This window comes from Populus nigra, chromosome 5, assembly GCF_951802175.1.
Source record: "Populus nigra chromosome 5, ddPopNigr1.1, whole genome shotgun sequence".
Taxonomy (NCBI): domain Eukaryota; kingdom Viridiplantae; phylum Streptophyta; class Magnoliopsida; order Malpighiales; family Salicaceae; genus Populus; species Populus nigra.
Window position 1 is genome coordinate 16,089,372 of NC_084856.1, and position 14,395 is coordinate 16,103,766.

At 34.9% G+C, this 14,395-nt stretch overlaps 5 non-coding genes across 5 annotated transcripts; all 5 read left to right on the forward strand.

Moving 5' to 3' along the window:
- Positions 1-3,258: 3,258 nt before the first annotated feature.
- Positions 3,259-3,454, forward strand: LOC133695521 (U2 spliceosomal RNA). The gene has a single exon (XR_009842472.1). It is a non-coding gene; the product is annotated as a U2 spliceosomal RNA (small nuclear RNA).
- Positions 3,455-5,602: 2,148 nt separating this feature from the next.
- Positions 5,603-5,798, forward strand: LOC133695519 (U2 spliceosomal RNA). The gene has a single exon (XR_009842470.1). It is a non-coding gene; the product is annotated as a U2 spliceosomal RNA (small nuclear RNA).
- Positions 5,799-7,385: 1,587 nt separating this feature from the next.
- On the forward strand, positions 7,386-7,536 carry LOC133695529 (U4 spliceosomal RNA). Its single transcript, XR_009842479.1, has one exon. It is a non-coding gene; the product is annotated as a U4 spliceosomal RNA (small nuclear RNA).
- Positions 7,537-8,588: 1,052 nt separating this feature from the next.
- Positions 8,589-8,784, forward strand: LOC133695527 (U2 spliceosomal RNA). The gene has a single exon (XR_009842477.1). It is a non-coding gene; the product is annotated as a U2 spliceosomal RNA (small nuclear RNA).
- A 2,867-nt stretch (positions 8,785-11,651) lies between these two features.
- Positions 11,652-11,847, forward strand: LOC133695518 (U2 spliceosomal RNA). Its single transcript, XR_009842469.1, has one exon. It is a non-coding gene; the product is annotated as a U2 spliceosomal RNA (small nuclear RNA).
- The last annotated feature ends 2,548 nt before the right edge of the window (positions 11,848-14,395 follow it).

Here is a 14,395-nt window from a genome sequence, read left to right on the forward strand (position 1 = left end):
GGTTGTAAAAAACGTTTTTTTGACACGACACGAAACATACAATATAGACTCAAATCATAAAATCACAAGTAAAATTTTTTAACTAAAAATCATAAAATCGCAAGTAAGTAAAATATTTTAACTAAAATCATAAAATCGTAAGTAAAATATTTTAACTAAATTGCAAGATCCAGCCAAGTAGTAAATAATAATATAACACAATTAAAATAAAAGTGAAATAAACTAAACAAATGTCCAAACACCTTAAAATACATAATTCAAATAAAAATTCATACATGTCCATAGAATTTCAATAACTAAAAGTTAACAAACCTAAAACAAACAATCTGTTGGTGTGTCATGTAAACTAAACACACCCTCATTGCCTTTATCTTCCTCATTATTCTTAAAACATTCATCAAAATCATTACAATGATGCTTGAAACGGTAAATGCCTCCACTGATAATTTTCTGACAATACATGCACTGCACTCTTATTGAATTCTTATCAACATTTATACCATATTGTCATCCCACATCAAGTCTATTATCACTGGTAGTTTTTTTAGATACCATGTATCTTGCAGTTCAAGAATCAATATATGCATCAATAATTACAAATATGCATATTGTATTACAAGTATGCATATTGTATACTGCAGTTCAATAACTGTAAAACTATTCTAGTGAGACAAAAAAAGGCAACTACTGAATTTAAGAAAAGGCAGTGTAAAGAAAATTATCAGTGGAGGCAAAAAAAGCAACTGCTGAATCACAAAATTATAAGCACAGATTGCACTTCTGCAGGTACTACTTCAGTAACTTCTAATTCATAAATTACATCCTTAGCTTTTGGTCAATTCTATACTATATCTCCCAAACCATATAACCATTCCACACCTAAAATCCTAGTCTTGCAAAGCCTTTTCATGATCTTCCACAAAAATCCTAGTCTGTAAGGATATTCATTTCGCACTTTCTTTTTCCTCCCTGGCTCTCATTGTTTTAAATCGAGTTCCATCAAACACAAAATTGCTGGAAATTTGGTATAATTCTCCAGAAATGCTTCCCATTCTAATATTAGAAATTCCTCCAAAGATAACCCATCACCTCCATTCCAGCATGGAAATCTAAAAACTCAATCCTAAGAGTTCTTGTTGCCAAAATAACAATGAACTTAACAAAAGAAAAGCATATTTTCACCTAAGCAGTGGATCTCATCTGAATCAATAAAACATGACTTATTGCAGTCTTTTACTGAACACAATTGGTTTGGACAAGATCAACATAAATATTATGATCACCATACAACAAATCAACACGAAATTCTCAAGTCAATAGACAAAGTTTTTGAACACCTAGTATTATGCAATCTTAGTTACAAGAAATTATAACACACAAAACCAGCAAGCAAGATCAAACACCTAAATTCCCTTCACATTCAGTTTCCTCTCAAAATTTCATATAATTAAGAAGCTTAGTTAAAGATAATGGAAAGTGACCTTGACAAGAGTGCAATCTTGGTATGCTTCGTTGCTTCGTTGTCTCGTTGTCTATGCAGACTCTGCAACACCAAAACCAGCAAGTAAGATCAAACAGAGCATAGGTGAAAATTACAAGAAATTACAACACATAGAAGTACAACATCGTTAGACAAGAAACATAGCAGGACTAGCAGCAGTGCAACACCACTCCCCCTCCGAGAAAATTAGAAATTACAAGAAACATCAAAAAATCTATTATGTTGTTCTTTGCGTCATGGATTTAACAAAATAGAAGCAAACCAATTAATAGTAGAAGATAAACACAGATTCAAAGAATACCTAGATAATTTTTTTTTTGTCTCTAATCACCACCATTAGACAGAAAAAACAAAGCTTGGGATTGATAATAAAATCTTACCTTCATCTCGCCAAGAACACTCCAGATCTGGGGAAAGTGCTTTCTTAATCTGCTGGGGAAAGGAGAAACTGGAAAGGGAAAAGGGGAAGGGAGTCAGGGAGACAGGGACGAAGTGTGGAGTCACAATGTGGAGTGTCGGTCACGGGCTCACGGGTGGGGTGGGGACTGGGAAAAGAGAGTACTGAGTCAGCATAGCCTGCACACTGCACAAGAGCATTTCTGCATTTGTTTAAATTTAAAGTGAAATCATGAAAACATTACATTTTTAACGATTTTTACGAGTTTACCTGTTTTTAGACGAGTTTGACCAATTTTACAGGTTTTCTAGTTTTAACCCCGATTTTACACGTTTTATGTGTTTTGACTCGTAAAATTGTCCAATTTAAAGAGTTAAAACGCATTTTTAACAACCATGGTGGAAACCTAGCAAATGTATTTATAGACTAGTGGGACGGTCTATATCCAAGAGAGGATATGGTCACGCCAGACTAAAATAACAATTCAAAAAGACCCTAACTTTTGATCTAACTATTGAATTATATTCAAATTTTTATAGGAATTTCCGCAAGTCATTTTCCCTACATTAAACACAGCGTTGCTATGCAAGCTGTTACCTATAAATCTCATTGATGTCCCTTGTTATGGTGGTTTTTATGATTTTCCTTGGCAATTCTCGGTTTGGGAGCCCTTGGCTAGCGTAAATTCTCTGTAATACTCTAGAAAATATTATATATGATCTACGGGGTTATCCCTGCAGACATAACGACGCATGAATATGAGGTTTCAGAAGCCCTATATAACAACAGAATCATGGTCCAAAAGTACTTCCAGTGGAACCTACCTCCAGTCAGATTTGATGCATTTCGAAAGGTCATGTGTGGGAGCTTTGGTAGCGCTACCATGCTACCATGTAATACCGAGTTACTGAAACTTTTGCGCCATCTCCCGGCTGTCAGTGTTAACAAATTTTTTAAAGAGAAATACATTCAAAGTATAAAATCCTTATGACATGCTCATTTCTTTTTAAATGTAAGTGAATTTGTCTCGATAAAACATCTATAGAAGTATCAAAATTTCTACAAATCAAAATTTCATCTGCACTCTTCGCATAATTGGCTCCTTAGTTCAGTATAATCTGGTCACTATAAAAGCATAATTGGCTTTGCACTCTTAGCTTTGCCCAAGCCGTGCAGGGGACTTGGCAAGCACAAAACTTTTTGTCGCCACCCTTGTGTTTCACGCCCCTTGGTGAAATAATAGAAGCATATTGCGAAGTAACAAGCCCAGTCTGTATTCTGTCGTCCCATATGGAAAAAATAACAAAGGGCAGAAGCAGGAGCCCACTATAAAAGAAAGCTTAGTAGCTCTTAATCAATCATACCTTTCTCGGCCTTTTGGCTAAGATCAAGTGTAGTATCTGTTCTTATCAGTTTAATATCTGATACGTGGGCCAATGGCTCACACGATATTAAATTTATTTTTTTAGGGGGAGGGTCCATGACAGTAGCTTGCTGCTGGGGCTCTCGAGCGTCGCCTTTGCGCTGCACTATAGCATTGGCCTGGCGCTCCCCACCAACTCTAGTCCCCAAACCTTTGAGTTGTAGTTTGTGAGGTTTCAATGCTCCGCTGCATCTTTAGATGATTTGATTGTTGGGGTTTTTCATGCTTCAGATCGTAAGGAAGAGAATCCAATCTGTTTCCAAGAATCTTTCGAGGAAAAAATCGAAGTATTTTGTTGATTTAAATTATGCTACTAATAGTAGAAAATCAAAGACTTGAAATGCAGTATGGATAGTTGTTGTGTAACTGTTCATGGAATTGCTAGGCTCCTATACTCAAGAGTGGTTAACAGTTGGAGGTACCCTTGCTGGCCAAGAGATATTTACAAATTTCCTTTTATGTGTAATGATCCATGCAACATGGCCACTTATTTTGATCGAATGGGTTCAGACAAAAACTGAAGGCTACGAAGATACTTGAATCAACGATCTGGTTCCTCTTCTGTAAAAGAGAGAAGAAAATGAAGTTTGGGAAACCATGTTGTAGCTGAAATCATTTCAAAGAAAATAAAAGTAATGTATTGATTTGTTAACTTCAATCATAAGTGAATATTATAGCATGGAATTGAAATCAGATCGTGATATAAATCTCATGCTTGTCGGTCTAGACACTGTTGATTTCAAGTCATCGCGGCTTCTCAAAGCTGCCATGTTTGATGAGGAATTGATATAGTCGGGCTGCGATAACAGGTGATTCTGAGCAATTAAGTGCGAGTCTGCTATAATTAGATAAGGATATACCCCTGGCAGATTGCGTAGATAGCCTAACAGGTATATATATATATATATATACACACACTAGTAGGACAATCTATACCCAAGAGGAGATCTGGTCATGTCAGACCAAAATAACAGCTCAAAAGAACCCTAACTTTTAATCTGACTATTGAATTATACTCAAATTTTTACAGGAATTTCCGTATGTTATTTTTCCGATATTAAATTACATTAAACACTGTATCGCTATGCGAGCTGTCAGATATTTAAATATAAAAAATCTCATTGATGTACCCGGTTTGGGTGATTTTTATGATTTTTCTTGGCAATTCTCGGTTTGGGAGCCCTTGGCTAGCGTAAATTCTCTGTAATACTCCAGAAAATATTATATATGATCTATGGGGTTATCCCTGCAGACATATATAACGAAGCATGAATATGAGGTTTCAGAAGCCCTATATAACTACAGAATCATGGTCCAAAAGTACTTCCATGGAACCTACCTCCAGTCAGATTTGATGCATTTCAAAAGGTCACGTGGGAGCTTTGGTAGCGCTATCATGCTACCATGTATTACCGAGTTACTGAAACTTTTGCGCCATCTCCCGGCTGTCAATGTTAACAAATTTTTTAAAGAGAAATACATTCAAAGTATAAAATCCTTAAGACATGTATAGAAGTAAAAAAATTTCTCCAAATCAAAATTTCATCATGTGTCATATTTTTATTTTATTTTTTACCTAAAAGAAAAATTAGTATAACTATTAGTATACTTTCGTTCTTCAACATTACCAACCCAATCAAAATTAGTAAAACCATTGGGAGAGAGAGAGATCGATCACTCTTACGAGTCAAGTTCAAATCAAAGGATAAAGTGCCGTATAGCTAGATAATGCATGATGCGCTTTACTGCCAACCAAGGAATGTTATCAATTGTATTATGGTCCGCTATACAAAGCCTATTAAGTTGTCTATCTTTATATGTGTGTGTCTATGTTTTCCATTTATTCTGTCTTGATGAAACAACAAGAAATTGTTTTATCTTCATCGTGTGAGAATATTAGCTAAAAACTACCTTTATGCACCAGAATTATTAATCTTGTTATTGGAAAAAACTGAAGGATCGATGAGCTAGAAAGCAGGGGGCAAGAAATTGCATGGAAACAAGAAGTTTTGGCTCCTTAGTTCAGTATAATTTGGTCAATATAAAAGCATAATTAGCTCTGCACTCTTAGCTTTGCCCAAGCCGTGCAGAGGGGACTTGGCAAGCACAAAACTTTTTGTCGCCACCCTTGTGTAGTTTCACGCCCCTTGGTGAAATAATAGAAGCATATTACGAAGTAACAAGCCCAGTCTGTATTCTGTCGTATCCCATATGGAAAAAATAACAAAGGGCACAAGCAGGAGCGCACTATAAAAGAAAGCTTACTAGCTCTGAATCAATCATACCTTTCTCGGCCTTTTGGCTAAGATCAAGTGTAGTATCTGTTCTTATCAGTTTAATATCTGATACGTGGGCCAATGGCTCACACGATATTAAATTTATTTTTTTAGGGGGAGGGTCCATGACAGTAGCTTGCTACTGGGGCTCTCGATCGTCGCCTTTGCGCTGCACTACTGCATTGGCCTGGCGCACCCCTCCAATTCTAGTCCGATGTTTTGATTTGTAGTGTGTGAGGTTTCAATGCTCCGCTACATCTTAGATGTTTTGATTGTTGGTGTTTTTCTTGCTTCAGTAAACAAGTGCAGACTGGAATGACATAGAAGAATACTTCCAATGTGAGGTGTTTGTCATGCCAAGAGCTAAACTTAGAAGTTATCTACAAGCTGTCGTAGAAAAGCTAGAAGAGAAAGTGTGTATCGTTTACAAGTAGACTTGAATTATTGTCTTTCTTCATCAATGTGATGTAACCGAGAGTGCGTTCTTTTATGTAGATTGTTCGTTTATTTTTTTAAGAGTTTGATTAGCCGTTGATGCAATGAGTCTGACATTTACTTCTTCCAAACCAAATTACAGAATCCTATAAAATTGAAAAAGATTTTCCAAGAATCAAAGGAATCTATGATAGAGTTGGATATTCGAAGTAAGTATGGCCAATCGATTTACAACCTACTATCTTCTTTTTCTTGGGAGGTCAGTCAAGCACACAAGTCTAATTTTTACATAGAGATTCTATGTCTTCATGCATGACAACCAACCATTTATCAGAATCAGCACCGGTAATGGCATCCTTATATTAGGAAGGCTTCCAGACATCACATGCATCTAATCCAATAGATTATGCATAGGAATCTAGATTAGTACAATAAGATTAAGCAAAATTAGTATACCTTGTTGGTGTTTTCTTTATTCTTTTCCCATTTCCTTTGCAGTATTACACCACGCCTTATCCCCTCTATCATCAACTTAAATATCCCGCATGTTCACAATCATATTCTATCATTGTTTAAAATTCTTAAATACTTTGTACTTGTGCTTAAAAAACTAAAACCAATTCTTAATGGAACTTTAAAAGACACCTAAAGATCATCATGGATATAATTCAAAGTAGTCTTGGTCTGGTGAATCTCAGAATCAAAGTTAACCCTCTTTATTTACCCAATATTTACTATGATCACATAGAAGATTTCTCTTGCTCAACTTATAATCAAAGTTAGTCCTGGTCACTGATCATGTGTCCCAGCAGTATCATATGCCACAATAAGGTCTGAATCGAATGTAACATAAGAGATTAGGAAACTACGTGCAATATATCCAATTAATGTAACACCCTACAATTACATATATAAGTTTGGCAAAATCATTTCTGCGCGTCTTCATGGTAACAAGTGCACCTTTGCTAACTTGCATAACTTCAACTTCAACAAAAGTGCTTTTACCTTCTATTACCAAGAATACCAGAGAAATCTAACTTCTCTTTATTTTAGAAAATGCGTGACATTAGTAAATGTCTTAACTACTCTATCATATATTTTGATCCAAACAATCCCAACTCAAACAATCTTTATAAGAGAATTATCACCTATCAAAATAACAATGTGTAAACCACCTCAATCTGAATCCCACGTCGAAAATCTGACAGGGTAGGAAAATCTGACACAGACGGTGGTCACCTACAACAATGTATAAACTATAAACCACCTCAATCGGAATCCCACATCGAAATATTTACCAGGAGCCAAGTCCCAAACTAGTATAAAAATAAAAGTTCCTGCTGGTTGTTAACTATCTTTGCGCTTGGGGCAATGACGCAGCTAGTGAGGTTCTAACCGAGGCGCGTCAATTGCTGGTTGAAAACTATTTCCAAACCCCCTCTTTGGCCTAGGTCTTGCCTAGGCCTTTGAGAATTTCTGGAAGGGCTCCCTCCGGGGTAAGGCCCTGCATTTCTAAGTTCAAACTATTAACTGTTATAAATAGTAGTAGATTTTGGATGAATGCCTCTTCGTAAGTTCCGAAGTTTAAGTTTATGTAATTTAGTTCTAAATGTAATGGTAGTATCGGATCATTTGACTATAAATAGAGTACGTTTCATACATTGTACAATTTTCCATTGCTTTTCATTAGGTTTGGATTTGTGGTATTTCGGTGAGGCCATCAAACAGGCTCAGTGTCTTTGAACACCCTGAAATTGCCTTACAATTCTGAAATTTTGACGGATGACATGATGAAGACTGCTCAATTGGCACTTTATTATTTCATGAACAAAAATACGTGAGAGTTACGAAGTGAAAATGGATCTTCACATTTGCATGGAAAACTATTTGAGCTCCCGAGTTATTACACCACACAAGAGGAGTTGTAGTAGAAATTTCGAGTTCAAGAAGTAGAAACTTGACCCATTACATATAATTATGTAGCAGCATTAACAGTGACCTTGTACTCTACCTTTGTAGAAGACTGAGAAACAATATGTTTTCCTTGAAATCAGGTTTCGATCAAGAAAAATAGTATAACCATTAGTAGATTTTCAGTCTTTAATACTACCAACCCAATCAGAATTACTAAATCACGCTTATGAGTCAATCTCAAATCAAGGGATAAAATGCCATATAGATAGTGCAAGATACATTTAACTACGAATCAATGAATGTTAGCGGGAGAATGCTTGAATTAGACTATGCACGTGATAAACATATATAATTTATATGCCTAATTATCTATTGTATTATGGTCCATTATACAAAGCCTATTAAGTTTATCTATCGTTATATATATATATAGACAAGCCCAGTCTGTATTCAGTCATCCTTTATGGCAAGCACAAAACCTTTTGTCGCCACCCTTGTGTTTCACGCCCCTTGGTGAAATAATAGAAGCATATTGCGAAGTAACAAGCTCAGTCTGTATTCTGTCGTCCCATATGGCAGAAATAACAAAGGGCACAAGCAGGAGCACACTATAAAAGAATGCTCACTAGCCATGAGTCAATCATACCTTTCTCGGCCTTTTGGCTAAGATCAAGTGTAGTATCTGTTCTTATCAGTTTAATATCTGATACGTGGGCCAATGGCTCACACGATATTAAATTTATTTTTTTAGGGGGAGTGTCCATCACAGTAGCTTGCTGCTGGGGCTCTCGAGCGTCGCCTTTGCGCTGCACTATAGCATTGGCCTGGCGCTCCCCACCAATTCTAGTCTGATGTTTTGATTTGGGGCTCTCGAGCGTCGCCTTTGCGTTGCACTATAGCATTGGCCCGGCGCTCCCCACCAATTCTAGTCTGATGTTTTGATTTGTATTGTGTGAGGTTTCAATAATCTTAGATAATTTGTCTTATTAAGATTTAATTTGTACCATAAATTAAATCAACAAAATCCTTTGATTTTCTACAAATTTCCAAGCGTTACTGATCCATGCAACTTGGCCACTTATTTTGAATAAATGGGTTCAGAGAATCAGAGGAAAACTGAAGGCTACGGAGATACTGGAATCAACGATCTGGTTCCTTTTTCTGTCAACGAGAAAAGAAAATGAAGTTTGGGAAACACTCCATGTTGTAGCTGAAATCATTTCAAAGAAAATAAAAGTAATGTATTGATTTGTTAACTTCACGCATAAGTGACTATTACAGCATGGAATTGAAATCAGGTCGTGATATATGTCTCATGCTTGTCCGTCTAGACACTGTTGATTCCAAGTCATCGCGGCTTCTCAAAGATGCTATGTGACGAGGAATTGATGTAATCTACCTTGTGATAATGGGTAATTCTGAAGAATTATGTGTGTCTATTATAATTAGACGAGGAGATATCATTGATAGATTATATAGATAGCTTAGCAGAAGTATTCATGAAATAATGGAATAAGTTTAGACCCATGAAAAAATCTAGTTACACTAGACCAGAATAATAATTTAAAAAAATCCTATTTTTTATCTGAATCATACTTAAATTTTTATATAGGAGTTTTCAGATATTGTTTTCTTTACATTAGTGACTGTGTTGCCACATGCACAGTCAAAACTTTAAATATCAAAAATCTAAACATACCACCAGTTTTGGCAATTCCGGATTTGGAAGCCCTCGGCTTGTGTAAATTCTCTACAATACTCTAGAAAATATTATCTATGATCTATGGGGTATCCTTGCAGACATAACGAAGCACGAAGCACGAATATGAGGCTTCGAAAGCCTTGTATAACAACAGAATCATGGTCCAAAAGTACTTCCAGTGTAATCTACCTCCAATCAGATATGATGCATTTCATAAGGTCATGTGAGAGCTTTGGTAGCGCTACCATGCTACCAAGTACTACCGAGTTACTGAAACTTTTGCGCCATCCTCAGGCTGTCGATGTTAACAAATTCTTTAGAGAGAAATATATTCAAAGTATAAAATTCTTCCGATTATATTTTCAAGACATGTTCACTTATTTTATTTTTAAATGTAAAAGAACTTGTCTCAATGAGACATCTATGGAAGCAAAAAATTTCTACTAATCAAAATTTCAGCATGGGTCATTTTTTATTTTAGTTTTTTCATAATAAAATAAAATAAAAATAAATAATATGGAAAATAAAAGGATCTTCACATAGTTTTTTAGCCAATGAAAGGTTGACACATGAGATGAGTTCAAGATATCTTGTCATAATTCCAAGATCCTATGAATAAACATCGAACCAATAAAATAATGTTATGTGACATTGAAGAAAGGACTTGAAAGCCCCGTTAAACCTCTATAAATAGAAGGTCTTACCCTAGACAAGGGAAAAAAGAAAAAAAAAGAAATTCTTGGAGGTATAAAATTTTATTCAAGATAAGCGCCTCTTCAAGCTCTCAAATTTTCTTCATTTACACTTGAAATCTATAAAGTGCAAACCTCTTTTGGATCAAGCCTAAAGTCCCTGTAAGAGTTCTTTAACAAAATATCTTCTTCAAAAGCTCTTAAACCTCTTTTATTTACGTTTGAAGTCTACAAAGAATGAAGCTCTGTTAGATCAAGCCTAAACACCTCATAATAGTTCTTCAATAATATTTTGAAGACAAATCAAAAATACTTTTCAAAGTATCAAATTATTAATTCTCGCTCGATAATACACGTCTAAATTAGTGTTTTTGTAAAACATAAATCTTGACTTGATTTAACAAATAAATCAAGTTACCATATATCAAATCCAATAAAAAAAATTAAAGGATTATTTTATTTTTTTGAAACAATATTTTAGATAGAGATTATGTCTTTAGGCACTGCCATTGAAAAAAAAAAAAAAGAGAGATATCTGCCTTATGCTAGCTAAACCTAAGATCCACTTCATTATAATTTTAAACAACTTCACATGTGAGATTCGCAACGTCACTAGATTAATGATGGAAAAAAGTTTTGATTTAAAAAAAATGAAAGAAGAAGAAAGAAACAATACAGTCTTTTCAGATGAAAAAAATAAAATATAAAGAAAAAAAGAAACAATGAAATAGATTAAAGTAGTGTTAGGTTACTATTTTGAGATGTAAGAGACATAACAACTAAGATAAAGGGGACAAGACGAAGACAAATGAACGGAAGCGCAGGGATTAAAATTATGCTAGAAATTTTTTGTGATATAGAGACAAAAACCTATTTTTATCTGTCTTGACAGTCAAATGTGTTTTCCTAGCTCCCTTGTGTCTCCATTTATTCTGTCTTGATCAAACAACAAGAAATTGTTTTATCTTCATCGTGTGAGAATATATATTAGCTAAAAACTACCTTCATGCACCATAATTATTAATCTTGTTTTGGCTCCTTAGTTCAGTTTAATTTGGTCAATATAAAGGCATAATCGGCTCTGCACTCGCCCAAGACTAAGAGAGCACATCATTCTCCGCCGTGCAGGGGACTTGGCAAGCACGAAACTTTTTGTCGCCACCCTTGTGTTTCACGCCCCTTGGTGAAATACTAGAAGCATATTACGAAGTAACAACGCAGTCTGTATTCTGTAGTCCCATATGGCAGAAAAAACAAAGGGCACAAGCAGGAGCACACTATAAAAGAAAGCTTAGTAGCTCTGAATCAATCATACCTTTCTCGGCCTTTTGGCTAAGATCAAGTGTAGTATCTGTTCTTATCAGTTTAATATCTGATACGTGGGCCAATGGCTCACACGATATTAAATTTATTTTTTTAGGGGGAGGGTTCATCACAGTAGCTTGCTGCTGGGGCTCTCGAGCGTCGCCTTTGCGTTGCACTATAGCATTGGCCTGGCGCACCCCACCAACTCCAGTACCCAAAGATATGATTTGTAGTGTGTGAGGTTTCAATGCTTTTTGGGGTTCTTCATTTTTCAGAAACCAGTTGCAGACTGAATGATTTAGAGAACAAATTGAAAGGAAGAGAATACAATAGTTTGATTTGTAGTTTGTGATGGATTTAATGAAAGGAAGTCGTCGTTGATGGTTTGGAGACAGTAAAGTTCTTTACTTTGAACTTCATCCCCCAACTCATGTTCAGGAACTTCTTGGAACGCACACCTCTGTGCTGCTTTTTTTCTTTCCATGTTTATTTAGGTGCTTCTCTTTATCTGTTTTCTTTAGTTTTTCTTATTGATTTTATGGTATTTTTCTGACTATTAAACCCTCTTTTTCCTATACCCTAAATCAAAGACCTCGCCATAATCTTGACAATGGTGTTTGTGTGGAGAAGGAGGAAATTCTTGCGGCAGTCCTACCCTATATACTAGTATTTGTTTTTTCTTAGATTGTTAATTTTTAGGGAACTCTTTATGAATCAGCTTGAGAATGGTTAACAATCTCTGTTATCTGACTACTGATAAGCAAACAACCTAGAAGAGGCCATGGCCATTGTAAACAGAAAATAGATATTGATTTTAACTCTCTCAATCCTCATGCTGCCATTGGAACCTGTCTTACATGTTCATTATCTTAGAGACGTGTCTGTGAATTGGGTTTTTGTTGTGATTTTCAAACATGTAACGTTTCCTCCATTATTACCACATCTGATATAACATGCATAGTTTTTCTTATCTACTTTTTCTTTAGAATATTGGTAGATTATGATTAAAAAAATAATTTTGCAGAGTCAGGAGCTTGAAAGGAATTGGAGCTTTCCCAAATATATTCTCTGCTCAGCATTCACACATCACGATATCTGCCTAAATAGTCACTATTCACGGAAAACATACCTTCTCCGAATATCCATACCTCTGTATGCGTTGGTATAAAACTTTAATTTTCACTATATCTGGTGTTTTTGCATTCAACAACTTCTCCTCACCAAATTAGTGTTTTGTGCCATGTTTCTTTTTTTTTAATTGGATTTTTTCAGTTATTGCTCCTCTCAATGCATACACGTTTTATACTTTGCATGTATTATCTTCCAAGTAGATTGCAGTCGCTTTGGATATTTGTAGTCTATGCTTTCGCCGAGTTTTCAGCCGAGCTTTTCATATTCATTTGTTTTTGTGCTGCAATGGTCTGTACTTTTATTTTGGCATTTCAAGTATCCTATTAGAGCTTCAACAGGCATCTCCTTCCATTTTCGATGCAAAATTCTTTGGTTTTCCTTAGTTGATGCCAATTGCTTTGGAGATTGGATTTTTATGTTTCCAACATTGAAACCGAGCCTTTGTATACAGCTTCGTCTGAGACTGGCTACGCTTTTATCCTTTGTCCTTGATGTAAGTTTATTGACTTTCGTTTAGTCTTGGAACTGGAAATTTTTTGTCTCTTGCGATTCATTTTTTTATGCATTTGTCTTCGATCTATTTTGTTGTGTTTTCCATTTAGTTTCTGAAGAACATTCATAGCTTTCTAATAATAGTGCACTAGAAATTTAATAGCACAAATTAGATCGAGTACTGTAATGAGTTATGAAAAGTCGAATTTGTTGGTTGTGCCAAATTATTAGCCTAAAACAGTACATTGTACAATTTTTTTCTGAATCAAATGGCCATTACTTTTCTTTAGGTATGGATTTGTGGTATTTTGGCGAGACAATCAAACAAGTTTAGTGTCTTTGAGCACACAAGAATTACAATTCAGGGATTTTGACGGATGACATGAAAACTGCTCAATTGGCACTATATTGGTTACTATTTTGGGATCTAAAAGACAAAACAACTGAGATAAAAGGGATAAGATGAAGACAAATGAAACGAAGATGGAGTTGTGTTTATTAGTTGCGGATAAGACAAAGTTAATTTCTTTGCATACGGTTTGGTTGATGAGGAAAAAGAAAGAATAAAATGTGGAAGGTCTGATTTAATCTTTATATATATTATCATCAAACTTACAATGCTTAAAATTATAAAATATTTAAATTAACTTATAATGGTAATTTCTCCACTCATCAAAATTATGTTAAAAAGGATTTGTAATCATTGTCGAAAAGATAATAGATTACCAAGAAGATAATTTAATTAAATTATGATTAATTTCCTATCGTCTCTCATTCTCTCCCTTGTTTATATTTCTGTATTTTTTTTTGTAAAAAAATTCTTCTATATTAATTTTTTAGTTTTCAGATATAAAGGGGAAAATTTGTAAGTTAATTAAAATCAATTGTACAGATATGAACGGAAGGGCAGGGATTAAAATTAGCTAGAAATTATTTGTAATATAGAGACAAAAACCTATTTTTATCTGTCTTGACAATCAAATGTGTTTTCCTAGCTCCCTTGTGTCTCCATTTATTCTGTCTTGATCAAACAACAAGAAATTGTTTTATCTTCATCGTGTGAGAATATTAGCTAAAAACTACCTTTATGCACCAGAATTATTAATCTTGTTATTGGGAAAAACTGA